The 15,544-nt window shown below is 36.5% G+C and overlaps 1 pseudogene across 1 annotated transcript; it reads right to left on the bottom strand.

Annotated features, from left to right (window-relative positions):
* Nucleotides 1-13,692: 13,692 nt before the first annotated feature.
* On the bottom strand, nucleotides 13,693-15,059 carry LOC308494399 (large ribosomal subunit protein uL4-like; annotated as a pseudogene). The gene is made up of 2 exons: nucleotides 14,603-15,059; nucleotides 13,693-14,559 (listed from the first exon to the last, which is right to left on the bottom strand). The product of its transcript is annotated as a large ribosomal subunit protein uL4-like (transcript).
* Between the last annotated feature and the right edge of the window lie 485 nt (nucleotides 15,060-15,544).

Raw genomic sequence — 15,544 nt, 5'->3', positions numbered from 1 at the left:
TTTATGTATCACTTGTTCTTTTTTTTTTTTTATGTTTTCTATCTCCAGTTTTAAGTTTCTTATCTCCTTGTTGAAGTTCTCCCTGAGATGACTGAGCATCCTTATAACCAGTATTTTGAACTCTGCACCTGGTAGATTGCTTGTATCCATTTTGTTTAGTTCTTTTTCTGGAGCTTTGTTTTGTTCTCTTATTTGGGGCATGTTTCTTTGTCTCCCATTTTGCCTACTTCCCAATGTTTGTTTCTAAGTATGAAGTAGATCTGCTATGTCTCCCGGTCTTAGTAGAGTGGTCTTTTGTAGTAGGTGTCCTGTGGGGCTCGGTGGTGCAATTTTTCTGGTCACCTGAGCCAGGTACTCGGTGTATCTCTTGTGTGGGTTGTGTGTTCCCTCCTGTTGTGGTTGAGACTTGGCTGCTGTTTGCATGTCAATAGGAGGGACTTACCATCTGGATGATTGGTTTTAAGGATTGGATATGACCACAGTGGAGGAGCTGTTGTGCAGGGGCTGACTCTATGAGCAGGATTTACTTCAGCAGGGCTTTGGTGCCTGAGCAGTCTGCCCTTTGGGTGTGTCATCCTGGGAAGCAGCCAAATGATGCTCAACTTAGTCTGAAGCTGGGCACCAGCTATGCTAGATCCAGGGCCTCCTGGGAGGGGACCCACTGAAGGCCAAGTTCAGCTGCAGCCTGTGCCCTGCTTTGCACTATCTGGTATGAGCCAGAAAGAAATCCACAGATGGTCACCACCCACACTAGGCTTAGAGATACCTTGAAAGGCCAAGCTGGAACCAAAGCCAGCTGTTGCTAGTGCTGGGTTTAGGGCTTCTCAGCAAGTGGTACAGGATATGCTGAAGCCAGATGCTGCTTGTTTGGGTTTTATGAGTCTTTGAGAGATTTTAGGAAAATCCTCTGCATGAGCCAAGACAAGCTGTTCATCTGTAAAAGCCACTGGAAGACTGGAAGAGGCTTGGTGGGGGGCGGTAGGGGATGGTCTGAAAATTGGGTGGGGCGGGGTCTCAGGGAATCAGGGTGAATGAATGGCTCAGCCAGTTTGATGGAGACTCAGATATGGTGGCTGCCTGCATCTACACACCAGGAGGTGGGCAGGCCCAACAAAGAAACAATGGCTTCTGTCAGCTGCTCTGTCCGGGACAAAGCTGCTACTTCAGCCCCCTTGCCCTGAAGTCCGACAATTCAGTTCTTCCCCATATGTTCCTGGTTCCTTTTGATCTGCTGCCCCAGCACTGAGCTGAAAGCGAGTGAGTCTGCCAGCAAGTAAGTCTGTGCTTGGGCCCTTTAAAAGGAGCGGCTGGGAGTGCAGCTGCCTCATCTCAATCAGCCACAATCTGTTGGTTTTCACAATAAGAAATTATGGGGACTTTTCTCTCTGGCACTGAAACCCTGGGCTAGGGAGTGGCTGGTACCCATTGCTCTTCCAGGATGGGGGACCTCCACAGCCAAGTTATCCTTCCTAGTTTTTAATGGTCACACGTAGGTGTGAGACCAGCCCATTCCATATCTCTGCCCCTCCTACCAGTCACAAGTTGGCTTCTTTTGTATGTCCTTAGTTGTAGGGCTTCAGTTCTGCTAGACTTCAGGTGATTCTAAATAATGCTTGTTCTATAATTTAGTTGTAATATTGATATGGTCATGAGAAGAGGTAATCACAGTATTTACTTACTCTGCCATCTTGACTAGATTCAAAAGTTGATACTTCAATAGGTATTAAGAAAGTGAGCCATGTCATTCCATGAGATAAGTGCTTTAGAAGCAAATGGAAGAGTAAGTACAAAGACTCAGAAGGGGGAGACTTCAGCATATTTAAGGACTAGCAAGGAGGCCAGTGTGTCTGAGGCTAAGCAAACAGGGAGTAGGCAAAAAAGTGATGGGGGTTAGTTCAGGGATAGTAGTGTTGGGAGGGAACTGTTGGTTCTGCTCTGACTTAGGTGAGAAGTCATTCAAGGAATTGGAGCAGAGGAATGACATGATCTGATTTAAATTTTTGAACAATCACTCTGGTGAAAAGAACAGAAGCAGGGAGACCTTTTGTGGAGGGTATTACAATATTCTCAGTGAGAGATGATTATGGCCTGGATCAAGATTTTGACCGTAGAGATGCCGAGAAGGGGTCAGATTCTGAATTTTGAAGATTTGGTGTTGGACTGAATGTGGGATGTAAGAGAAAGAGTTGTGAAAATTTCTGGCATAAACAATGAAAACATGGAGGTAACATTAACTAAGGGTAAGATTAGAGAAGAAACAGATTGGAGGAGGAGTAAGAAGTTTCTTTGGGGATGTGATAAGGCTGAGAATATGAGACTTCCAAGTATAAATGTTTAGTAGCCAGTGAAAGATGTGAACTTGGAGGTTCATGTTTGAGATCTAGACCAGATGTATAAATGTGGGAGTCATCAGCATATAGATGCTTTTTAAAAGTGTGAGGATGTGTGAGATGTCCTAGAAAGTTTGAATAGAACACAGAAGAGATCTGAGGACTGAATCCTGGGGCTCTCTAACATTTAGAGTGCAAGGAAATGAAGAAGAAACCAAAAGAGATTGAGATATAAAGAGAGCCAAGTGACTAGTGTCCCAGATGTCAAAGGAAGAAAGTATTTCAAAAAGAAGATGTGGTACATTTTATTAAATGTTGTTGATAGATAACATTTTTAGGATTAAACATTGACTTTGGATTCAGTAACATCAAGATTATTGGTGACTTAGGCAAGAACTGTTTTAGTGGCCTGATGGAGTCAAATGCCTGTTTGGAGTAGTTTCAATAAAAAAAAAAAGTGAAGACAGGAATTGGAGGGGAAAAAAATAAGACAACTCTTTCAAGGGAAGATTTTATTAGGAAGTCTCTTTTAATGCTTAGGGTCTAACTTAAAAGGGCACCCACATTGGACAGCAACTTGACCCTCACTGCACAATCCCCTTCAGTGTTCCTTGGCAACAGCAGTTCTGGATATTCATGCTAATTGTTTCATTCTCCATGTCAGGTGGGTATAACTTTCTCTGCCTTATCTGCATGGTGCACTCATATTCATGCTTCAGCATCACTGTTAGACATCTCCACGTATGGGAAACATTCAGATGAAGCAAATTATTCTAAACTATGTATATATATATTTTAGTGTAACCATATTGTAGTAGTGTAATTTATCACTCAGTAGGCAGTAACTTCATGAACAAAGTTAAACAAGTTTGTGACTTGTAGGGACCCCATTGCTAAGTACAGTGTCTGCCTCATACTTCATAATGTGTAGCTAATATCAGTTAATTATTTCAAATAATAGTTATTTGAAAGAGATGTAGGGTTCAGGCATCCCCTTCCATTTCCCAGGGGCTAGCAGTGTGCCCTACTGTTTTTGTAGGGGAAGGAGCAGCACTGTTCATCTTCAGGGGAGCTGGAAACAGGATTTTTGTGGAGAGTTTGACAAAACCCTGTTTTCCATTGTTTTGTTCTTATCAAAAGTACTTCCAGTTGAAATCAGAAGGGGTCTCACTGACACGCACTGTGCAGGGGCATACCTAGTGTCTTCAGTTTGTTCCATCATGTTGATTTGTGGTGGTGGTGAAGTGGGTGACCTTGGAAGGTGCCTTTCCCATGCACCATTAGTCCAAACTGAGGGCTCCGTTAGTTTTTCACTCAAGCAACTGTATTTTTCTAATGTGCCTTCACCAAGCGCTGATGTCATTTCATTCCCAGAATCATTTCAATTAGATTCCAAACAGTCTTTTATTGCACTTTGGAAGTCCTTAGAGATGACAAATTATTTCTATATTCAATCTGCTGTTTTTTTCTTTTCTTTACCTCTTCATGGCTGAAAGCCCCTGTATTCTTTGCTTTGTGTGTTATTTGGCCAAGAGGGAGTTATCTGAAATAGAGTTGACACTATTCCTAAAGAATATTATCCTTTTGCATTTACTCTCTATATTTATTCTTTGGTTTCTACTATTAATTAGCAAATTCAATTCCTGATAGCCACAATGAGGTTAGAATAAATGTACTGAGCTAGGTATCCAGCAAAGCCCGATATATTCAGAGTGGTAACAAGAGACCAATTCTATTCTGATAAACACCATTAAAAGGAAAAGATAAATCAAATCTTATGGCCTTAGTCAGCAAGTTTTATTCTACAAGAGGAATCTAAGCTGAACCACAGCTGTAATTTGGAGTCTTAGCTCAAAGTGACTGCTTTGTATTTTTCTCAAGAGTCGAAAAATCAAATCTGTATTCTGCTGGTCAGGCACACCGTAAAAAGTGCCACCTTCACCTGGGTTGTTTGGAGGGCCCATAAGTCTTGGTAACACAGTGAATTTCAATGCATAGCCATGAGTTCCACAGGGCATTAATTCTCCATTGCTTGTCCATTTGAAATAAACAGTGTCGGTGAATACATTATACTTGGGGACCTCTAAATCCCTCTTTAGTATGTTGTCATTCTCGAGGTCACTGATCTCTTTTGCTATCATTATTTAAGTATCCAGGGCACATTTGAAGTTTGCAGCTTATGTCCTTTTCTTTTATCTTTGACAGCTGCACCAGCTCTTACTCTTGAGAAAATTAACATTGCCTTTTGTTGACAAAGAAAGATTCTTTGGAAAGGTCAATGGGTGTAACACATCATTCTGGTATATTTCTACTGAGTAACATGCCTGCTACATATCAGTGATGCCCTGGGCTAAAGATCTAGCTTATTTATAGTAAATAACCATGTAGAAATAATTGTTATAAATTAATTTGTCACTTAAAATAAACTAATTTCATTTAGAAGATTTTATGAATGGATCTATTAGAGGAAATATAACCAAACCATTGCTATAGAGTTGGCTCTGTGGGGATTGTGGAAGCTATGCTTGTTTTCATCCAGTTGCCCTCAGGAAGTCTTTATTTTATTCTTTCCTTATTAGTTTCAGGTGTACAAAACAACATAATGATTAGACATTTACACACTTCACAAAGTGATACCCCCACTAAGTCTATTACCTATCTGACACTATGTATAGCTATTATATTACCACCAACTATATTCCCCATGCTGTACTTTATATCCTGTGATTATATATATAATTATAGTTGATATTCAGTATTATCTTATTTTAGTTTCAGATGTACAGTGCAGTGATTAGACATTTACATAATTTATGAAGTGATGCCCCCGATAAATATACCATGTTTCACCAAAAGTAAGACCTAGCCGGACAATCAGCTCTAATGACTCTTTTGGAGCAAAAATTATTATAAGACCGGGTCTTACTTTGCTATAAGACCCGGTCTTATATAATATAGGACCGGGTCTTATATAATATAATATAATATAATATAATGCAATATAATACCAAGTCTTATTTTACTATAATATAAGACTGGGTTTTATATAATTAATATAATATAATGTAATACTAGGTCTTATATTAATTTTAGCTCCAAAAGACGCATTAGAGCTGATTGTCCAGCTAAGTCTTATTTTCGCGGAAACAAGGTAGTACCATCTGACATCATAGATAGTTTTTACAACAGGAAGACCTTCTTGAGTGGGGAAGTCACTGTTATCTATTTTCAGCACACATGGGAAGTTAGCTAAATATTCTTTTCACTTCTATTAGGATTTCCATTTCAGTAATTTGTGCTAAACCATGGTTAATCTATTGTATTTCTTCCTACTTTTTCATTATGTTATGCTATTGATAATACCAATGTTTAGCCCAGTATTTAAATAGTGAAGGATGGAATTCTTAACCAGGAAAAGTGAAAATATGTGTGAGTAACTCCTGAGGGTAGAGATAGATAGAAATGAAGCTGGAAGTTGTAAGAAATCATGTTATTTTCAAGAAGTACCTGAATTATATCAGTAGGAGACCACCCTATCATAAATTTATATGTGTAAGTGCATGAGTGTTTTACTGAGAATGATGTGGGTCAAGAATGGTCCTGGTGTGACATATGAATAACAGATACAAACCCAGTGTACAGGCGTTATTAATACCTACTCTAATTTTCATTTTGCTAGCAAGAATTCCTAATACTCCAGTCTTACAATATAATTTTAGGAGACTCAAATGTAACAGCTCAAACCTATAGAATTAATTGCATTACTTCCAATTACTGGAACTGTAACAGTTTGGCCTTTTTTTAACAATTGGTGGTATAACAGCACAGGATGATGAATGTTTAGGCCACATGAATCAGCTAGTTCATGAATGGTAGCTAATGTAGGTAAAAGTCCTTCTGTGACATTCTGATGAAAACGTGTTCATTTGGTCCACAAACAAAGTAAACATATAATTTATCATCCAAAGTAGTAGAATTTTGAGAGTAAGCAAGGATTCTATTAATAATCAAATTAGGACATTGGCCACCCCGTATTGTCAGGGATTTTATTAGAAATGAAATGGCTTTAGATTATTTATGGTGGCCAAGACATGGGAACAACGAGAGTCCTTCAATAGATGATTGGATAAAGAAGAAGCAGTATATACCACGTTTCCCCGAAAATGACACTTAACCAGAAAATAAGACCTAGCATGATTTTTCAGCATGACATCTCCTGAACATAAGCCCGGACAATCAGCTCTAATGCATCTTTTGGAGCAAAAATTAATATAAGACCGATCTTATTTTTGGAAAAACACGGAATACACAATGGAATACTATTCTTCTTCTATAAGAAAAGATGAAGTACTGCCATTTGCTACAACATGGGTGGATCTTGAGATCATTGTGCTAAGTGAAATAAGTCAGACACAAAAAGTCGAGAACCATATGACTTCACTCATGTGGGATATAAAACTGAAAGCAACAAAGAAACACGACAAACAAAGAAAGAAACAAAACCTCATAGACACAGACAATAGTTTAGTGGTTACCAGAGGGTAAGGGGCAGGGGAGGGTGGTAGAACAGGGTAAACGGGGTCAAATACATGGTGATGGAAGGAAAACTGACTCTGGGTGGTGAGCACACAATGTGATATATAGGTGATGTATTATAGAAATGTATGCTGGAAACCTATGTAACTTTACTAACCATTGTCACCCCAATAAATTTAATTTAAAAAAAGAAATGAAATGGCTTTAAAATACTCCTATTCTTGTGAAAATCTCTTTCTTCTTGTGTAGTTTGTAACAGAGATTGAACTCCCCTAATAGAGGTTTGAAAAAAATGATTTTTATCATAGAAAAGACTAGAAAATTTTTATCTAGGACAAATAAATGTTGGGCTAGAAAAAGAAACATTTGCTTTGGTTTTATCTTAATAGGCTTAAGTTTAAACCTATTAAGCCAGATTGGAAGAAACAGACCTGTTTTTCCTTACTAACACAACAGTGCTTCAGACTGTATCATAGAGCAGAGTGGGAAAGAGAAGCCCTTGAACGGTTGATGATAGAGATTTCAGGAGTTTGTCAATCCAGCAAAGGAAGAGCCTATAGGAGAAAAGCAGAAGTTGAACACAGAAAGGGACAGTCAAGATGGCAACAGAGGTAATGAACTGCCATTTCTCTCCTTTGCTTTCTCCTGAATACATGAAACCATACACCAGATTGACTGTTTTATGGGTCTGGAATATCTGAGAATGTGGCCCTCATGAGAGGCTAAGCGTTCTTTTCAGCCCAGTGGGCGAAGTAAACATCTAAATTAGATTTTGATGGCAGATAAAGTATGAAATTTTTCACTTGATATTCCTTATGTGGAATATCCCTGTTCATTATATTTATTTTTAGTTGACTGGTGGAAAACATGCCTGAACTGTATGCCAGCTATTTTTAGCAGAGCAGGTTGGACATTGAAAATTGGGTAGGAATTTAAAAGGGTGAGGATATATAATTAAAGGGTGATTCAGTTTAAGCCCTACCTGTAAATAATAGAATCACTTGCGGGGGGCCAAGCCCCGCTCACTGTAAGTCTTACTTAATTGCTCTGGTCTGGGACATGGATAACTCTAATTTTAGAAAGTTTCTCAGATAGTTCTACTGTACATACAGGCTTGAGAACCACTGAATTAGAGTATCTGACTGTACAGCAATAGTCCATGAAATTAACTCACTGAAAAAATCGAGAGTGTTAAGCCTACATAGGTTTACTTGACGTTCTGTAGTTCATTACCTTGGTTGTTCGCATGCACGTGTGCTGGTGAAATTCTCTCAGCTTTTGTTGATCTGAACAAGGCTTCATTTTGTTTTCACTTTTAGAGTTTCATTGAGTATGGTATTCGAGGTTTTCTTTCATTACTTTTAAGGTATCATTACATTGTCTTCTGGCCAGCATGTTTTCTGTCTAGGAGTCAGCTGTCATAATTATCTTTGTTCTTTTATAAATAATGTGTTAATATTTCTTTCTCTAGCCTTAAGATTTTATCTTTATCATTTATTTTCATAAATTTGATTATGATGTATCTTTTTTTTGTTTAAAAAAATGTTTCTTCTTGGAGTTGTCTGAGCATCTTGGATTGTTGCTTTATAGTTTTCATCAAATTTTGACCGCTGTTCCTTCAAATATTTTTTTTCCTGCCTCTCCTCCTTTTAATCAATTTTATTTACTGATTTATTAATTTGTTGTTTTTAGTAGGCTTTATTTTTATAGTAGATTTAGATTTACAGCAAAATTGATTGGAAAGTGCAGAGAATTACTATACACCCTTCACCTTACACATGTACGACCTCCCCCACTACTGACATCCTGAACCAGTGATGCACTTGTTTTAATGAATCTTCACTAACATTTCATTGTCATCCAAAGTCTATAGTTTATGTTGGGATTGCCTCTTGGTGTTGTACATTCTATGTGTTTTGACAGATATATTTTATAATAACATCTATTCCCTTTGGTGTTGTGCATTCTATGGGTTATGACAAATGTTTTATAATGGCATGTATCCAACATTGTAGTATTGTACAAAATAGTTTCAGTGACCTAAAAATCTTCTGTACTTGTCTATTCATCCCTCCCTATACTCCAACCTCTTTCAACCACTCATCTTTTAACTGTCTGTATAGTTTTGCCTATTACAAAATGCAATATAGTTAGAATCATTCAGTATGTAGCCTTTACAGATTAGCTTCTTTAACGCTACTAATATGCATTTAAGTTTCTTCCATGTCTTTTCATGACTTGATAGCTCATTTCTTTTTAGCACTAAATAAAATTCCATTGTCCAGATATATCATAGTTTATCCATTCACCAACTAAAGGACATCTTGGTTACTTCCAATTTTTTATACTTATGAATAAGACTGTTATAAACATACATGTGCAGGTTTTTGTGTGGACATAAGTTTTCAACTCATTTGGATAATTACCAAAGAGTGGGATTATTGGATAGTATGCTAAGACTATGTTTAGTTTTCTAAGAAACTGCCAAACTGTCACCCAAAGTGTGTGTACCATTCTGCTTTCCTGCCAGCAGTGAATGAGAGTTCCTGTTGCTTTACATCCTTGCCAGCATTTGGTGTTTTCAGTGTTTTGGATTTTGGCCATTCCAACAGGTATTTAGTGTCCTATTTTTCTATTAGTTTTTATTTCTTCTGGATTTTTAGAAACTATATATTAGGGATTTACTATATATATATATATATATATATCTGCTGAAAAATAATTGCAAGTATTTTTTTCTGGCTTACTGTTGTCATTTGCCTTTTGATTTTGCATATAATGTTATTGTTTTTGTCTTACAAAGCTTTTTTAATTTTCAATTTTTCATAATTACCCATTTTTATTTTATTGCTTCTGGACATTGAATCACGGTTAGGAACTTCTTTCCCTCTCCCAGGTAACAGAGGAACTTACTCATGTCTTATTATAGTGCTTCTGTCATTTCCTTCCTTCCTTTTTTCCTTCCTTCCTAACTTTATCTATCTATCTATCTATCTATCTATCTATCTATCTATCTATCTATCTATCTGCTGTCTATCTATATCTACATTTACATATATAATTTATTTAGAGTTTGTGCTGGTGTGTGTTGTAAAGTATAGATCAATGATAATTCTTCCAAATGAACTTTCAGTTTTCTCAATACTATTTATTAATAATATCATATTTTTCCTCCACTGACTTGAGATATCATCTTTATCACATGATAAATTTACATATACATTTGGGTCTATTTCTGCATAATTTCTTTTGTCCAGTTGTTCTTCTGATGCTATATATTGTTTTTATAGTGATATTTTAATACCTGTTTGAGATAATCTCACTCATTTTTTTTTCTTCTCTTTAGACCTTCTTGGTGATTTTTCCTTTTCTTTTTCTTTTATTCTTTTTTTTTTTTTTTTTTTGGAACTCCATACACATTAATCGATAACTCAATACATTTACAGGAAAAGTTGGAAGTTACCTATAATTTATATTTATCAATTGCTCACTCTGTGTCAGGCACTGAACAAAACTCAAGCATATCACACTTGAGGGATTGTACTGAAGTTCAGTGCAATCAGTATTTCTAGTTCACTAGATAGATACTCCCTAAGAATGGAGGGCTTATCTGTAATATTAGATGAGAATGCTTGAGAGCTGATCTGTATGGAGGAGTTGTCCTGGTTTTTTATGTGTTTTTTTTAATTGTGGTGAAAAAAATATAAAGTTTATTCTCTTAGCCATTTTTAAGGGTACTATATAACATTAAGTATACTTACATTGTGATGCAATAGATTGCCAGAACTTTTCCATCACGCTTGTTTATTTTTCAGTCTTAACTTTATATAAACTTATTTGTATCTGGAGGAAAACTTATTGTCATTTTTTGGGAATTGATGCAAAATTTTAAATTAACCTTGAGATAATTGATATCTTTATGATATTTAATCTTCCTATTTTAAAACATGTTTCTATTTTTATTTGTTCAAGTCTATTGTTTTATATTTTAGAAACAATATAAAATTTTCCTCACATAAATTTACATATTTATTGTTAACCTATAACCAAGTATTTTTCTTTTCTGTTGTTTCTGTAAATTGAGTCTTCTCTTTCATTATATCTTCTAACTGGTTATTATTTGTGCATATGAAACATTGATTTCTGGATATTAATATTAGAGTTTCATTGCTAAATTCTCTTATTGTTTGTAGTGATTTATATCATTGATTCTCTTAGATTTTCTAGATATACAATTATGTCATCTGCAAATAGACATAGTTTTGTTTCTTTCTATGAAAGTTGTATGCCTTTGCTTTCTCTTGCATCTAATTTTTATCTAGTATTTTAGATCTTATTTTTAAACTCCACAAATTAGAATTATTATATACACTTTATTTTATTGCTTTTATGTAGTAGTATTTTATATCATACTAAACTTCACAACAATGGTAAGTATAATATATTATTTTATTTTTAAAACTAGGATGAATTCTTACTTCAGTGTGTTTAAACATTTTTTTAACAAGCATTTAAGTTACATTATTATTTCCATACTGATTTCAGACTTTTACTTCTTCCGGATTAAAGATTTTCATTAACATGTGTTTATTGACATATGGGAAATCTCTTCATCCTTAAAAGTGCTTCTTTGCCTATAGAGGGGCATAAAAAACCTCTTTCTGAACAATAGAAGGCCTTTAGAGTACTTTATTTCCAATCACATTCTTGCACCTTACATCTAATTTTGCCCGATATTTTAGGTCTATTTTATTTTAAACCCTAAAAATTAGATATTACTATTTTATATAGAGAGATATTTTAGCTATATATAGAGATATTTTAGATTTATTATTATGTTACCTATAACTTTGGTCACCATTTTTGTATTTTAAGCTTTTTCCCCCTTTAATTTCTAAAGTATTTCCTGTAGAACTTCATTAAGTGAAGATCTTTTGATGGTCATTTCCTTATTTGTAAAATAGACTAATAATATAAGTTCATGGGAATGTTTTGAAGGTTAAAATGATAATTAGTGTAACAGTTAATGCAGAACCTTGCACATACTTCAAGTTCATTGTTGGTTATTATTTTGTCAATCTAGGGGAGGGAGCCAGATTAGAGTTGGGAACAATGGCAAAATCTATCCTGATGTTGAAGTGAAGATGGGAGATCCCCATGGATTAGAAGAAATAGGTTAGGATTCAGCTGAAAGGGTTGGGCACAGAGAAAGCACAGGGGAATAAAGCCTTGTGGACAGTGTTTTGACTACTGTAGCACTATCATCTTTTTTTCTCTTACCTATCGGACTGTGAACTACTTGATGTGTCCTATATGTGGCTAATGCAATTTAGAAACTGAATTTTAAATGTCATTTGCTTTTAAGTGCCTGGAATTGTGCCTGCACAGAGTAGGCATTTAAGAATGAACAAATTGAATTCTATGAATGAACAAATTGAATTCACCAAGAAACTAAATATAATGAGAATAGGAAATTATATACTTCAATATCTTAGAGAACTTTGGTCAATTGCTACCCAATTGTATGTTTTTTCAATAATGGCATAGTTTAAATGAATACTTTGGTGTACTCTCGCATATACCTCTTAAAATAGATAAAAAACACAAGTTTTGTGGTAAATTTTGGTGTATTAGAGGTATTCTGAGATGTTAAAAATAAAGTCATTCTCAAAAGGGCACTGTGTTTTAATTCAAATTAATACAGTCCCTTTTTGTTGTTGTTTCTTCTTATTATTTGCATTTTTAAGGCAACCCCCATGATTTTGAAAGTTTGAAGACTGTAAAAGTTATATGAAAGGTACAAAAGAAATTACCCCGCACTCCTCCATCCTTCTAATAAATCTTTCTCTCACACATCACACAGAGGTACACATCAGAAAATTCTATTAGTGATCGACAAAGAGGCAGTCTAGTTAGTGTGACGTGGCTTCCCCATTTGGTGACACTTTTCTATAGCATTCTTCAGGCTATCTCGTTTGACACTTTGGAACAGCTGCCAAGTCCTTTCCTGCTCTCTGTAAACAAGGCTGTCACAGAGCATTACCTTTACCTTGGGTAGGGAATGGGGTCAATGACTTTGGAAATGGAAAACAGAGCAACCATCAAAAGGATTTTTAATACCAGGAGAATTATAGGAGAATAATTGAATCAAATAAAATAAGAATATAAATAGACCGTATTACCAGCTGCATTTGTACGTTTCATATCAGTTGAAGTTTTGTGTTACCTAAGCAGAGTAATAAAAAGGAATAAAATAGATGAAAAATGCTTACCCTTGAAAAGCTATTCTGACTTTTTGGCAGGATTCCCCTGTGGCTGCTGATGCCCAGATAGTGTGTCTCATTCCTACTTGCTTTTCAACTTCAGTTCTGCTTTACAAGTTGGACTTCTGATAGTTTTTACCCTTTAGACTGTCTTTGATTTATCATTTAATTTAGTGGTTAAAGAAATGAGACAAGCCTCTGCATCTGGGGAAATGACAATTTTCGGATTCTGATAGGTGGCCTTTTAAAGTCAAATACTTTAGGAGAAATCAAGAGCGTTTTAGGGAGGATACATCCTGGTCAATCTGAATCAAAAGGTGCTGGAAACAGGAATTAGAAGAGTAGAAAGAACTTTTAAGAAATAAACGCAACCTGATACGCACACAATACGCAGCTGGTGGAGATGGGAATATAGTAATTTTGCATTATTATGTTTAGTAAACTTTTAAAATGAAGGCATACTGGTAACATGTATCTTTTGCAAAAGAATGGCTAGTTTGCTTATAAAGGTCTTTTGATTTTGTGATTCTTTTTTGTTTCTCACTGCCTCTTTGATCAGGTTTTTATTCAAAATTAGCTGTCCAAAATGATGTGACCTTTATGTAAACAAATTTAAGTTTATGCCACAAGCCTCTTTTGTTTTTGGTGGTGGGTTTATTTTCTGCAGGCTTCTTCTCAGCTGGTTTCTTAGTAACTGCAGTCTTTTTCCCACCAAAGGCTTCTTTAGCCTCCTAACCCCAACAGCCTTCTTTCTTTCTTCCCTATCACAGGCTTCTTACCTGGAGCCCCCTTCTCATATAATTTGGCTTCTAGAGTTGCTGCTGCTTTATCCACCTGTAGCTGGTGGTTCTTGGCCTGGCAAAAAATGGTGTTCCAGCGAATGGTCTTTGCATATGGGTTTAGCTTCAATATGATTCTCAGAATTTTCAGTGGATTCTTCTTCAGGACTTTGTAGTGACTCTTCTTGTGTGGTACTCAGAGGGTTCTTTGGCTCTTGGGGCTTTCCCAGATTCTCCTAAGTTCTGTGTTGAACACTTTGTGCTTGGAAAGGTTGTAGTTATTCTCAAGGGAGGCAGCTTTATGCCAAGTGCCATACAGCTCATCTAACTTGCAGAAAGCACTTTCAGTCCAAATGCAGAAATGGCCCACATGTCCACCAGGAGCAAGTTTCAAAATATTGTTTGCTTACAGTAAGGAGAGTAATTCCAGGGATGTTTGCTGAAGGCGTTGGTGATAATGGTGTCCTCATTATAGATGATTCAAGGTCCTTTGAGCTGGATACGACAACAGTTTCTCATTTTGCCCTTTCCAGCTCTCATTTGCTGAGAGGTATAGACTTTTTTTATTTCATTGCAGGCCTTAAGCTTCTTAAGAAGCAAAACAGCCTCCTTGGTCTTCTTGCAGCCTTCAACTTTATCTTCAGCCACTAAAGGAAGTCCAGGAACTTCTTCAGTCAACTTTATCTTTGGCCACCAAAGGAAGTCCAGGAACTTCTTCAGTACGATGAACTTTAGACATGACCAGTGCTAGTAAGGCGGAGGCAGTCAGGGCAGAGCAGATGGCATATCGCGTCTGTGTTGTTTTCACTCAGCAGTGCCAATGGCAGCAGGTTTTGGTTGGGACAAACATGTGGCCCCCACGACACACATTGCCAAAAGCATACTGGCCAGAACAATGAGTCCCACCATCTCGAACTCTGGGAATACGAACTACTGCTCTGCCCATATTGCACGACTCAGCACTGGTTTGATGACCGGATAATCCACTGACAGCATAGGGCTGTCTACTGTTTTTGTGCAAGTGGGTGTGAACAAAGTTCACAATTTCTGGTCAAAATAGGATCCTTGAACACAGCAGGCAAAGTGATATTTTAGCCAGATGATTCCGCATTTTCAGAGTACACCGGTATCAGTGAACAAGCACGCGACATGGTGGGAGAGAAGAGGGCCACGCTCCTCTCAACCCAGTGCCTCCCATGGGAAAAGCTGATTTTGTAATTCTTAAACTAAATATTTGTTGATTCTGTGACTGTCACGTAGCATTATCATTATTATTAATTTAGCAAATATTAATAAGGGATTAGTATATTCAGAGCACTATTCTAGACACTGAGTTTAGAATGACGAAGACTTGGTGGTTTGCTTACGGAGTTTCCAGTGGGTAGCGCTGCGGTACATAAGTAAATACATTTACAATGTATTCGGATTACAATGAATGGATTAGAGCGAAAATACTGAAAAAGGGAGCTATTGCAGTATTATAAGTGAAAGATAGGGGTGTCTTGTGCTAGGTTGTTGGCCTTTGACATAAAGTACATGAATTCAAGACACATTTTGGAGGTAGTCTTTAGAGAACTTGCTGTTGGATTGAACATGGATGGAGTTTAAGGAAGAGGGAGAAATTATAGGTAATACT

The sequence above is a fragment of the Rhinolophus hipposideros genome (genome assembly GCF_964194185.1).
Source record: "Rhinolophus hipposideros genome assembly, chromosome: 3".
Classification (NCBI taxonomy): Eukaryota; Metazoa; Chordata; class Mammalia; order Chiroptera; family Rhinolophidae; genus Rhinolophus; species Rhinolophus hipposideros.
The sequence above is the reverse complement of the archived record's forward strand: the minus strand, read 5'-3'. Positions and strand labels throughout refer to the sequence as shown.